General features: G+C 45.9%; 1 protein-coding gene across 2 annotated transcripts in view; it reads left to right on the top strand.

The window, feature by feature from the left end:
• The window catches only part of LOC139237921 (MHC class II regulatory factor RFX1-like), a 152,743-nt gene that overhangs the window by 27,871 nt on the left and 111,675 nt on the right, over positions 1-13,197 (top strand). The gene's annotated exons all lie outside the window — the stretch shown is intronic.

The following is a 13,197-nucleotide window of genomic DNA, read 5'->3' on the forward strand; positions in this document are numbered from 1 at the left end:
ATATTAGCAATTTGACTAACAAAAAGAGTAAATTCAGGCTGCAGCTCCTATAATTAGAAAATAAAGTGATCTGGCAACTAGCAGTCGAACTTTTAATCTACAATTAGTCCCAGAAGACAGCTGGAACTAGGTAAGATGGCAGCTGTAGCAAACCTACATTTACCTGTTTGTTGCACATTGTGGGAACCATTATGCCATGTTTGACAGATATTTGGGCTTCACAGTCAATAGGTCAGTAAGAGCTATGTTGATTTATTTTACTGTCTCTTTAACAAGCTTTCTAGGAGTTCTTTCAGCAATATGTTACTTCTACTCCAGGTATATCAATAGAGGCTTTGATCACCCAGCTTCCTAAATTAAGAAGGTTCACACATCATTTAATACACAATAGAATTACGGTAAATGTGCAAGTGTAATTACTGAGAATGATTCAACTTTTAAATATACTCTTTAGCAATTTGAACTCTGAACTACCAAAGTACCATATAATTCATTCATTCATAGGCAGTCCCTCGGAATCGAGGAAGACTTGCTTCCATTCTTAAAAATGAGTCCTTAGGTGGCTGAACAGTCCAATATGAGAGCCACAGTCCCTGTCACAGGTGGGACAGACAGTGGTTGAGGGAAAGGGTGGGTGAGCATCAGCAACTGTTGCTAAAACTGCCTCAGGCCTTTGCATATTTCCTTATTTTTGTACCTCATTCACTTTTTTTCTATAATATCCTGTTGAATGAATAGTTTTGCTGAATCCTGTTCTTCTTTTGCTTTGGAGTCCTAATATTTCACAACTGGAAATGGAGTTAAGAACTTCAGACAAATATCTGTTTAAATTATCTCCGCATGTTTATTTGGCATGTATTGTCTGGGCATCTTGAACTTCTTTCTTTAGCTATATCTAAAAGAGTCGAGAGTTTATAAAATTTTATTAAAGAAAAATACACGCTTTATAAGGTTGGTTAGCCTTTGATTTTATTTGCTCAGACCAAGTTATCAGGTGGAGAAAGTACATTATTAGCACATCTTTGGTTAGATATCACTTGACATCATTGGTTCATGTCAGCTCTTGATTAACAAGATCTCATATATTTAGCAAAACTCAGATTGTGACTAGTTGCTTAAAAAGGGAAGAAAAATGTAGCTGAAGTACTTTTTGTTCAAAATATATTGAAAATTATACATATATATATATATATATATATATTTTTAAAAGGCCAATTTTCTGACTTCCACAGAGCATTGCTGGGTTGGGCCTTCCCTTTTGCCGGGCAAGTGACTTCACTGTCGGGAGAAACTTTGTGTGTCCTAGGGCCCAAGTTTCGGCCTCAGTTGCTCCTGATTTTTTGGAGCAACTGGTATAGAACGGAGTATCTTAGAAATTCAAATTCTCGGCATTTAGTTTGCTCCAGTTCTAGTCAGTTAGAACAGTTTCACTTTGGAACAGAATTTTTTTTTCAAAAGGGGGCGTGTCCGGCCACTTACGCCTGTTTTAAAGTTTCGGCAGTGAAAACTTACTCCAAACTAACTTAGAATGGAGTAAGTGAAGATTTTTGTACGTTCGAAAAAACCTTGTCTACACTTTAGAAAATCAGGCGTAGGTTACAAATTAGGCGTAGGGAATGGGGGGGGGGGTTAAAGGGAAGTTTACAAACATTAAACACTTCAGTTTTACAAATAAAGAGCCATCATCAATAATAAATGATAAATACATCAATAAATCAACCAATAAATCAATCAAAAAAAATTAATAAAAAATAATTTTTTTTTAAAAAATCAATAAATAAAACATTTTCTACTTACCGACCCCAGCACCGGGAGTCCTCCAACACCGTGCTGGGACGGTCCCCCCAGTGTGTCTCTGTCAGTGTCTCTATCTGTCTGTCTGTGTGTGTATCTCTCACTCTCTGTCTGTCAGTGTCTGTGTTTCTGACAGCGAGGGAAGGGAGGGGAGGGGTAGGGGGAGAAGGGGGGTGGGAGGTGGGGGGGGGAGAGAAGGGAGGTGGGGGGGGGAGAGAAGGGAGGTGGGGGGGGGAGAGAAGGGAGGTGGGGGGGGGAGAGAAGGGAGGTGGGGGGGGGAGAGAAGGGAGGTGGGGGGGGGGAGAGAAGGGAGGTGGGGGGGGGGAGAGAAGGGAGGTGGGGGGGGGGAGAGAAGGGAGGTGGGGGGGGGGAGAGAAGGGAGGTGGGGGGGGAGAGAAGGGAGGTGGGGGGGGGAGAGAAGGGAGGTGGGGGGGGGAAGAGAAGGGAGGTGGGGGGAGGAGAAGGGAGGTGGGGGGAGGAGAAGGGAGGTGGGGGGAGGAGAAGGGAGGTGGGGGGGGAGAAGGTGGGGAGAGGGGGAGGAGAGGGGGAGGAGGAGAGAGGATGTAGGGAGGGGGGGAAGGAGAGAGGATGGAGGGCGGGAGGGGAGGAGAGAGGAGGGAGGGAGGGGAGGAGAGAGAGGCGGAGGCGAAGGCGAAGGAGAGAGGGGGTGGGGAGGGAGATAAGGAGGCTGAACGGCTGGGCCCAAGACCTCGGGCTAGATTTATAGGTAGGTGGCGTCGGGTCTCGGGTGGGGGGGGGGGTGGTGGGTGGGTGTGAGAGAGAGTCGCGGAGGTCCGGGGGGAGTGGTAAGAGTCGCGGAGGTCTGGGGGGGAGGAGGGAGAGAGTCGCGGAGGTCGGGTCGCTGGGGGGGGGGTGAAGCGGGAGTCGGGGGGGGTGAAGCGGGAGTCGAGTCGGGAGGAAGCAGGAGCTGGACGTGGGAGGAACCTTATACACGCAGCCCCAGTGAGGCCATTCAGCCAGGGCTAGGGGCTGCGTGCTTCGGGCCCCTCCCACACAGTTTTGGGCGCCTGGAGCTATTGCACATGCGCGCCCACTGTAGCGCGCATGTGCAGAGGTCCCGGCACTGTTTTCAGCGCAGGGACCTGGCTCCGCCCCCAACAGCTCATGCTACGCTGCGCAAGGCTGCAGACGACCTGCAGGGAGCCGGAGAATAGGGAAGTTTTTTTTAGGCGCACTTTCTGGTGCGAAAAACGGGCATCCAGGTCTGGGCTGCGCCGTTTTAGGCGCGTCCCGAAACTTGGGTCCCGAGAGTGGCTCCTTTGATTGGTGGCTACAGCATTGGCATGTTCTGAGAGCTAATTTGGAGCGGTTGGACTCTTGAGATACCTAGGGGCATGCACAGCACCTGTTGTGCTACAGATTAACTTTCCTTGGTCAGTTCTGAAATTTAATTTTGTTGGACTAGAAAATGGCATTTTCGTTTAGTTTTCCTGGTCAATGTTCCAGGTACTTGCAAAATATTGTTGCTGGGGTCCACAATGCAAATGAGAAATTTAATTGTTCAGTATGTACCTATATATGGGCATCATTTGAGTTGCAACATGGACAAGCAGAATACTGGAGTTTGAACATAGTCTCGTTATTGACCCATGAAATGATACATGCATATTTTCAGATTTTTCCTAGCCCCTGAATGACAGCCATTGCAAACTTAAAGAGAAGAATTTATAATATTAGTTTACCAACAGGAATGACTTCTTATAGCATTGACAGCTTTGCTACAGCTCGAGTACGGCTTGGAATAAGACCAACCTGATGATATAATACAGCTTTCTATTTAGCCTATCGTGTCTCTGCCTGCTCTTTGCAAAAGCTATTCAATTAGTCCCACACCCCTGTCCTTTCCCCATAGCCCTGTAATTTTTTTTCTCCTTCAAGTATTTATCCAATTCCCTTTTGAAAGTTATTATTGAATATGCTTCCACCACCCTTTCAGGCAGTACATTCCAGATCATAACAACTCACTGCATAAATTAATTTCTCCTCGCCTCTGTTTTTTTTGCTAATTTCCATAAATCTGTATCCTCGGATTATCGACCTTCCTGCCACTGAAAACTGTTTCATCTTATTTACTCTATCAAAACACTTCATTATTTTGAACACCTCTAGTAAATCTCCTTTTAACTGTCTCTGTTCGAAGGTGAACGACCTCACCTTTTCTAGTCTCTCCACATAACTGAAGCCCTGCATTCCCGGTAATAAATCTCCTCTGCACCCTCTCTAAGGCCCTGACATCCTACCGAACATGTGGTGCCTAGAATTGGACACAATACTGGAGCTGGAGCCTAACTAATATTTATAAAGGTTTAGCATAACATCCTTGCTTTTGTCCCGGATTATTGTCTCTTAAAAAGTTTCCCCACCACCAATGTGGGCTGACTGGCTTGTAGTTGCTGGATTTATCTCCCCCCCCCCCCCCCCCTTTTTTTGAACAGGAGTGTAAAATTTGCGGTCCTTCAGTCCTCTGGCACAGCTACCATATCGAAGGAAGATTGTGGCCAGAGCCTTCGCTATCTCCACTCTTACTTTCCTCGGCAACCTAGGATGCATCCCATCCGGAATAGTGACTTTTCTACTTTGAGGGCTGCCAACCTTTTAAATACTTCCTCTTTATCTATTTCTATCCTATTCAATTTCTCTCCTACCTCCTGTTTTACTGCGATCTTGGCAGCATCCTCTTCTACAGTGAAGGCAGATCAAAGTACTCATTTAGTACCTCAGCCATGCTCTCTGCTTCCTCAAGAGATCTGATATTTAATTTGATGCTGATCATTTTAGATTGAAATAATATGTTGCTGATTAAAACATTCTACCCATTGGTGCAAAAAGGAGACTCATAATTAAATAGTGCATCAGAAAGTAAATCAAGCAAATACCTGTGCCCAAATGTCATACTTCACAAATAATGTTTTGTTTGGGGGACATGTGGGTTTTTTGACGAAGTTAATAGAACTGAAACTGAGGCGCTATTTGTTCTGTATGTCAGTTTGTAGTGGTACTCAAAATCTTTAGAAATATTTTACTCTTGAAGGTTTATGGATGCAGTATAGCTGTATCCAAATTTTGAGGACTTTAATTAGAGGAATGAGAAATGCACAAAGAAAGCTTCAGTGTTTGCGTCTGTGACTGAGGTGCTTGTTTTGGATGTGTAGGGAACATCTAGAATCCACTTAATCCAGGTTGGTGTTTAGTTTCACATCCCATTTGGATCAGAAACTTTCAGGTCATATTGACCTTGTTTCATTTATTTTAATTGATGAAAATTACTGTTAGTATACTGTAGTGTCTGGTGGCTGCACTCAGCATCATAACTTCTGATGTGCTGTTCAGCGCTGGATGAATCAAAAACAAAATAGAAGTGGTATAATGTGGATTTGGGCAAGACAATACATTGTGAACACAACTATGTAAGATTGTTGTCTGTCATTAACCAGCAGTAACTATATTATAAATAATAGTTCAGTGTGGTAAAATGATGAAGATATTTGTGCCTTGAGTGTATGTTAGGCAATATGACCTATTTGTCGTTACTTGGTCTTGATAGATTCAGAGAATGGTGTCAAATTTTTGCCATGTAACACTCCTGTGATGCGCCTTGGGATGTTTTACTATGTTAAAGACGCTATATAAATACAAGTTGTTTTTGGTAGTTATAAAATAAAACTGTAAGGATCTCTAGACCGACAGTTTATAATTTCTGCTGGTGTTAATCACTCGAATATGAAGTAAACGTAGGAACAGGAGAAAGGCTTTTTTATTATTTAGAAATCTAAGTGAAGGGCCAAGCATTTAGTGCAAGACATCACTAACGTGAAAAGCTTAGGAGAAATGTGACAATAGGTGATGCCCAACTGGATTTAAAAGGCAGAATTGTAACAGAAAGGTAAGCAGTCCACAGTTTGGAGTTTCTGGGAATGATTTGAATTTTGAGTAGGAGACTGTGGGACTTAATTGTTCTTCTGCTATTTTCCTTAATATTTAAGTACGCTTGAGTCTATTCAGTCACTTTTAACTCATTTCACCAGAGTTTGTAACACCAAGAAGCTGTGTGGTGTTTATAATTCTATATGTGCAGAGTGTATTTAGGGTGGGGTTTATGGTGCCACAATGCAGTGGTTGGTAAATGAGGAAATAGTCAACTGTGTAAGTGACCAAATTTCTTCAAACAAAATAATTTCTCTATGAAAGAAGGTACTTTTTTAAAATGAGTGTAAAGTCTGTTTTGGACCATGTGTATATAAATGTCCCTATTTCTAATGTTAGCATTTCATAGAAACATAGAAACATATAAAATGGGTGCAGGAGTAGGCCATTCGGCCCTTCAAGCCTGCACAACCATTCAATAAGATCATGGCTGATCATTCACCTCAGTACTCCTTTCCTGCTTTCTCTCCATACCACTTGATCCCTTTAGTCGTAAGGGCCATATCTAACTCCCTCTTGAATATATCCAATGAACTGGCATCAATAACTTTCTGCGGCAGGGAATTCCACAGGTTAACAACTCTCTGAGTGAAGAAGTTTCTCCTCATCTCAGTCCTGAAAGGCCTACCCCTTATCCTAAGACTGTGTCCCATGGTTCTGGATTTCCCCAACATCGGGAACATTCTTCCCGCATCTAACCTGTCCCGTCCCATCAGAATCTTATACGTTTCTATGAGATCCCCTCTCATCCTTCTAAACTCCAGTGTATAAAGGCCCAGTTGATCCAATTGTCATTCCAGCCATCCCTGGAATCAGTCTGGTGAACCTTCGCTGCACTCCCTCAATAGCAAGAATGTCCTTCCTCAGATTAGGAGACCAAAACTGAACACAATATTCCAGGTGAGGCCTCACCAAGGCCCTGTACAATTACAGTAAGACCTCCCTGCTCCTATACTCAAATCCCCTAGCTATGAAGGCCAACATGCCATTTGCCTTCTTTACCGCCTGCTGTACCTGCATGCCAACTTTCAATGACTAATGAACCATGACACCCAGGTCTCGTTGCACCTCCCCTTTTCCTAATCTGCCGCCATTCCGATAATATTCTGCCTTCGTGTTTTTGCCCCCAAAGTGGATAACCTCACATTTATCCACATTATACTGCATCTGCCATGCATTTGCCCACTCACCTAACCTGTCGAAATCACCCTGCAGCCTCTTAGCATCCCCCTCACAGCTCACACCGCCACCCAGTTTAGTGTCATCTGCAAACTTGGAGATATTGCACTCAATTCCTTCATCCAAATCATTAATATATATTGTAAAGAGCTGGGATCCCAGCACTGAGCCCTGCGGCACTCCACTGGTCACTGCCTGCCATTCCGAAAAGGACCCGTTTATCCTGAATCTCTGCTTCCAGTCTGCCAACCAATTCTCTATCCATGCCAGTACCCCCAATACCATGTGCTTTGATTTTGCTCACCAATCTCTTATGTGGGACCTTGTCAAAGGCCTTTTGAAAGTCCAAATACACCACATCCACTGGTTCTCCTAGTTACATCCTCAAAAAATTCCAGAAGATTTGTCAAGCATGATTTCCCGTTCATAAATCCATGCCAACTTGGACCGATCCTGTCACTGCTTTCCAAATGCGCTGCTATTTCATCCTTAATAATTGATTCCAACATTTTCCCCACTACTGATGTCAGGCTAACCGGTCTATAATTACCCGTTTTCTCTCTCCCTCCTTTTTTAAAAAGTGGTGTTACATTAGCTACCCTCCAGTCCATAGGAACTGATCCAGAGTCGATAGACTGTTGGAAAATGATCACCAATGCATCCACTATTTCTAGGGCCACTTCCTTAAGTACTCTGGGATGCAGACAATCAGGCCCCGGGGATTTATCGGCCTTCAATCCTATCAATTTCCCCAACACAATTTCCCGCCTAATAAGGATATCCTTCAGTTCCTCCTTCTCACTAGACCCTCAGTCCCCTAGTACATCCGGAAGGTTATTTGTGTCTTCCTTCGTGAAGACAGAACCAAAGTATTTGTTCAATTGGTCTGCCATTTCTTTGCTCTCCATTAAATTCACCTGAGTCCGACTGCAAGGGACCTATGTTTGTCTTCACTAATCTTTCTCTCTTCACATATCAGAGAAGCTTTTGCAGTCAGTTTTTTTTTGTTTCCGGCAAGCTTCCTCTCATACTCTATTTTCCCCCTCCTAATTAAACCCTTTGTTCTCCTCTGCTGAATTCTAAATTTCTCCCAGTCCTCAGGTTTGCTGCTTTTTCTGGCCAATTTATATGCCTCTTCCTTGGATCTAACACTATCCTTAATTTCCCTTGTTAGCCATGGTTGAGCCACCTTCCCTGTTTTATTTTTACTCCAGACAGGGATGTACAACTGTTGAAGTTCATCCATGTGATCTATAAATGTTTGCCATTGCCTATCCACCGTCAACCCTTTAAGTATCATTTGCCAGTCTATTCTAGCCAATTTACTCCTCATGCCGTCGAAGTTAGCTTTCCTTAAGTTCAGATCCTAGTTTCTGAATTAACTGTGTCACTCTCCATCTTAAAAAAGAATTCTACCATATTATGGTCACTCTTCCCCAAGGGGCCTCGCACAACAAGATTGCTAATTAGTCCCTTCTCATTACACATCACCCAGTCTAGGATGGCCAGCTCTCTAGTTGGTTCCTCGACATATTGGTCAAGAAAACCATCCCTAATACACTCCAGGAAATCCTCCTCCACCGCATTGCTACCAGTTTGGTTAGCCCAATCTATATGTAAATTAAAGTCGCCCATGATAACTGCTGTACCTTTATTGCACACATCCCTTATTTCTTGTTTGATGCTGTCCCCAACCTCACCACTACTGTTTGGTGGCCTGTACACAACTCCCACCAGCCTTTTCTGCCCTTTGGTATTCCGTAGCTCCACCCATACCGATTTCACATCATCCAAGCCAATGTCCTTCCTTACTATTGCATTAATTTCCTCTTCAACCAGCAACGCCACCCCGCCTCCTTTTCCTTTCTGTCTATCCTCCCTAAATGTTGAATACACCTGGATGTTGAGTTCCCAGCCTTGGTCACCCTGGAGCCATGTCTCTGTAATACCAATTACATCATATCCATTAACTGCTATCTGCGCAGTTAATTCGTCCACCTTATTCCGAATACTCCTCGCATTGAGGCACAGAGCCTTCAGGCTTATCTTTTTAACACACTTTGCCCCTTTAGAATTTTGCTGTAATGTGGCCCTTTTTGTTTTTTGGCTTCGGTTTTTCTGCCCTCCACTTTTACTATTCTCCTTCTATCTTTTGCCTCTGTCTCCCTTTTATTTCCCTCTGCCTCCCTGCATAGGTTCCCATTCCCCTGCCATATTAGTTTAACTCCTCCCCAACAGCACTAGCAAACACTCCCCCTAGGACATTGGTTCCGGTCCTGCCCAGGTGCAGACTGTCTAGTTTGTACTGGTCCCACCTCCCCCAGAACCGGTTCCAATGCCCTAGGAATTTGAATCCCTCCGTTCTGCACCATTTCTCAAGCAATGTATTCATCTGAGCTATCCGCCGATTCCTACTCTGACTAGCATATGGCACTGGTAGCAATCCTGAGATTACTACTTTTGAGGTCCTACTTTTTAATTTAGCTCCTAGCTCCCTAAATTCGTCTCGTAGGACCTCATCCCGTTTTTTACCTATATCGTTGGTATCTATATGCACCACGACAACTGGCTGTTCACCTTCCCTTTTCAGAATGTCCTGCACCCGCTCCGAGACATCCTTGGCCCTTGCACCAGGTCGGCAACATACCATCCTGAAGTCTCGGTTATGGCCGCAGAAACGCCTATCTATTCCTCTTAAAATTGAATCCTCTATCACTATCACTCTCCCACTCTTTTTCCTGCCCTCCTGTGCAGCAGAGCCACCCACGGTGCCATGAACTTGGCTGCTGCTGCCTTCCCCTGATAAGTCATCCCCCTCAACAGTACCCAAAGCGGTGTATCTGTTTTGCAGGGGGATGACCGCAGGGGACCGCTGCACTACCTTCCTTGCACTGCTCTTCCTGTTGGTCACCCGTTCCCTATCTAGCTGTGTACCCATTGCCTATAGTGTGACCAACTCGCTAAACGTGCTATTCACGCCATTCTCAGCATTGTGGATGCTCCAGAGTTCATCCACCCGCAGCTCCAGTGCCGCAATGCGGTCTGTCAGGATCTGCAGGCTGATGCACTTCCCGCACATGTAGTCGTCAGCTACAGGGGGAGCATAACACCTGTCCAAGCTTTCCTGCCATGACTTAACCTTTGGATTAACTTAATTGGGCAACAACAATGCTAAAGGTTACTTACTGATAAAGAAAGAAAAAGAAAAACTACTTACCAATCACTTACCCCGTTGGCTGTGACATCACCTTTCGATTTCTTTCTACTTCTTTTTTGCCTTCTCCCTGTAGCTGCACAATCACGCCTCTCCGACTTACCACGAACTCCCGAGCCTCAGCGACGCGTTGGGCCTTTTTATAGGCCTCTCCGACTCGACACGAACTCCTGAGCCTCAGCGACGCGTTGCGCCTTTTTATTGGCCTCTCCGACGCAACTCCCGAGCTTCTCCGACTCACCTCCCGAGCTTCTCCGACTCACCACGATCTCCCGAGCCTCAGCGACGCGTTGGGCCTTTTTATACACCTCTCCGACGTACCTCCCGAGCCTCTCCGACTCACCATGAACTCCAATCATTGAGCTCTTGTCTTTCATATTGATGCAGATTTTCCTGGGACTTGTTTCATTATAATGGCACACCTGCATTGTAGGTAATATGTCCTTACTATACAGTACAAATGCACACGAGGCCCATAATAGAGAGAAGGTCACTCTGTGACCAGTAACTTTTATTAGCCAGCACCGAAGTGGAGAAGATGGGTTGAGCTTCCCCTTTTATACCTGAAAGTCCAGGTTAGGAGTGTCTCCCACAAGTTCCCCACCTAGTGGTCAGTGTTCTCACGTTGTACAACTTGGGTCAATTTATACATGGATTACAATGACAGTTGAATACATGACATCACCTCCCCCCCAAAGTCTTATTGGGATCACAGGTTAAGTCTCTCTGGTGGTTTACGCTCCCTTGTAGAGCGCCTGAGTTGGGGCTCCGGTTGTTGGGCGCTGGCCTGAGTGTCTGCTGTTTGCGGTGCCTCAGGCATGTCCGGATTGCCCACAGTGACTGGGCTCTCCTCCACTTGGTTCCGGTGTTCGGTCACCTGTTGTGGAGTGAACTCTACATCGTGTTCTTCCTCTGCTTCTTCTATGGGGTTGCTGAACCTTCTTTTTGTTTAATCCACGTGTTTGCGGCAGATTTGTCCATTGGTAAGTTTAACTACCAGAATCCTATTCCCTTCTTTGGCACTCACAGTGCCCGCAAGCCATGTGGGCCCTGCAGTGTAGTTGAGGACAAAGACAGGATCATTGACATCAATACATCACGCCCTCGCATTCCTGTCATGGTAGTCACATTGTGACCAGCGCCTGCTCTCAACAATTTCTTTCATGGTGGGGTGTATAAGGGATAACCTGGTTTTGAGCATCCTTTTCATTAGCAGCTCTGTGGGTGGAACCCCTGTGAGCAAATGTGGTCGGGATCTATTGGCCAACAGGAGGCGTGATGAGCGGCTTTGTAGGGAACCCCCTTGGATTCTGAGCATCCCCTGTTTGATTATCTGCACTGCTCGTTCCGCCTGGCCGTTTGAGGCCGGCTTGAACGGTGCCGTTCAGACAAGGTTGATGCCATTTCCTGCCATGAGGTCCTGGAATGCAATGCTTGTAAAGCACGGGCCATTGTCGCTGACCAAGATATCCGGTAGACAATGGGCGGCGAACATTGCCCGTAGACTTTCTACCGTGGCAGAAGATGTGCTTGAATTGAGAATGTCACACTTGATCCATTTGGAGTAGGCGTCCACTACAACCAAAAACATTTTTCCCATGAAAGGACCTGCATAGTCCACATGGATGCGTGACCATGGCTTGGCGGGCCAGGACCAGGGGCTAAGGGGTGCTTCCCTGGGTGCATTGCCCAGCTGGGCACACGTGTTGCACCTGCGAACACAAAGTTCCAGGTCTTCATTTATCCCTGGCCACCAAACGTGTGACCTGGCAATTGCCTTCATCATGACAATGCCCGGGTGCTCAAGTAGCGTTCTCGGATGAATGCCTCTCTGCCCATCTGGGTATGACTACTCGGTTACCCCATAGTAGGCTATCGGCCTGAATCGAGAGTTCATCCTTGCGCCTGTGAAATGGTTTAAATTCCTCAGGGCATGCCCCATACATGGCTGCCCAGTTCCCATTCAGGACACATTTCTTGACTGAAGACAGTAACGGGTCTCTATTTGTCCAGACTTTGATCTGATGGGCTGTCACGGGTGAGCCTTCGCTTTCGAAAGCTTCAACAGCCATGACCATCTCAGCAGCATGCTCGGTTGCCCCCTCGGTGGTGGCTAGTGGGAGCCTGCTGAGTACATCGGCGCAGTTTCCAGTGCCCAGTCTGTGCCGAATTGTATAGTCATAGGCGGCTAACGTGAGTGTCCACCTCTGTATGCGGGCCGACGCATTTGCATTTATGGCCTTGTTGTCAGCCAAAAGGGACGTTAGGGGTTTGTGATCTGTCTCCAGCTCAAATTTCCTGCCAAACAGGTACTGGTGCATTTTTTTTACAACTGCATATACACATGCAAGCGCTTCCTTTTCTGCCTGGGACAGACTTCTGGAGGCATAAGCTACCGGCTGTAATTGACCCTTGGCATTCACATACTACAACACACACCCGACCCCATAGGACGATGCATCGCACGTTAAAACAAGTTTCCTACATGGGTCATATAGCGTTAACAGATTGTTGGAGCATAACAAATTGCGTGCGCTATCAAAAGCCCTTTCCTGGCTGTCCCCCCAGACCCATTCGCAACCTTTGCTTAGGAGCACGTGTAGACGGCTCTAACAGTGTGCTCAATTTGGGAAGAAAGTTACCAAAATAGTTCAGGAGCCCCAGGAACGAATGCTGCTCCGTCGTGTTACGGGGTCTGGGTGCTCTCTGGATCGCTTCCATTTTGGACGCAGTAGGTCTGATCCCATCTGCTGCTACCCTCATCCCCAGGAATTCTACCTCTGGAGCTAGGAAGACGCACTTTGCCTTTTTCAGTCGCAGACCTACCCGGTCCTGTCTGCGTAGCACCTCCTCCAGGTTGTGGAGATGTTCTTCGGTGTCGCAACCCGTGATGAAGATGTTGTCTTGAAAAACCACCGTCCTTGGAATCGAATTGAGGAGACTTTCTATGTTTAGTTGAAAGAGATCGCGGTGGCCGAGCGAATCCCGAACGGACATCTGTTGTACTCAAACATCCCCTTATGTGTCGTGATGGTGGTCAGCTTCTTCGACTCACTCGCCAGCTC

The sequence above is a fragment of the Pristiophorus japonicus genome, chromosome 24, assembly GCF_044704955.1.
Source record: "Pristiophorus japonicus isolate sPriJap1 chromosome 24, sPriJap1.hap1, whole genome shotgun sequence".
NCBI classification, from domain to species: Eukaryota; Metazoa; Chordata; class Chondrichthyes; family Pristiophoridae; genus Pristiophorus; species Pristiophorus japonicus.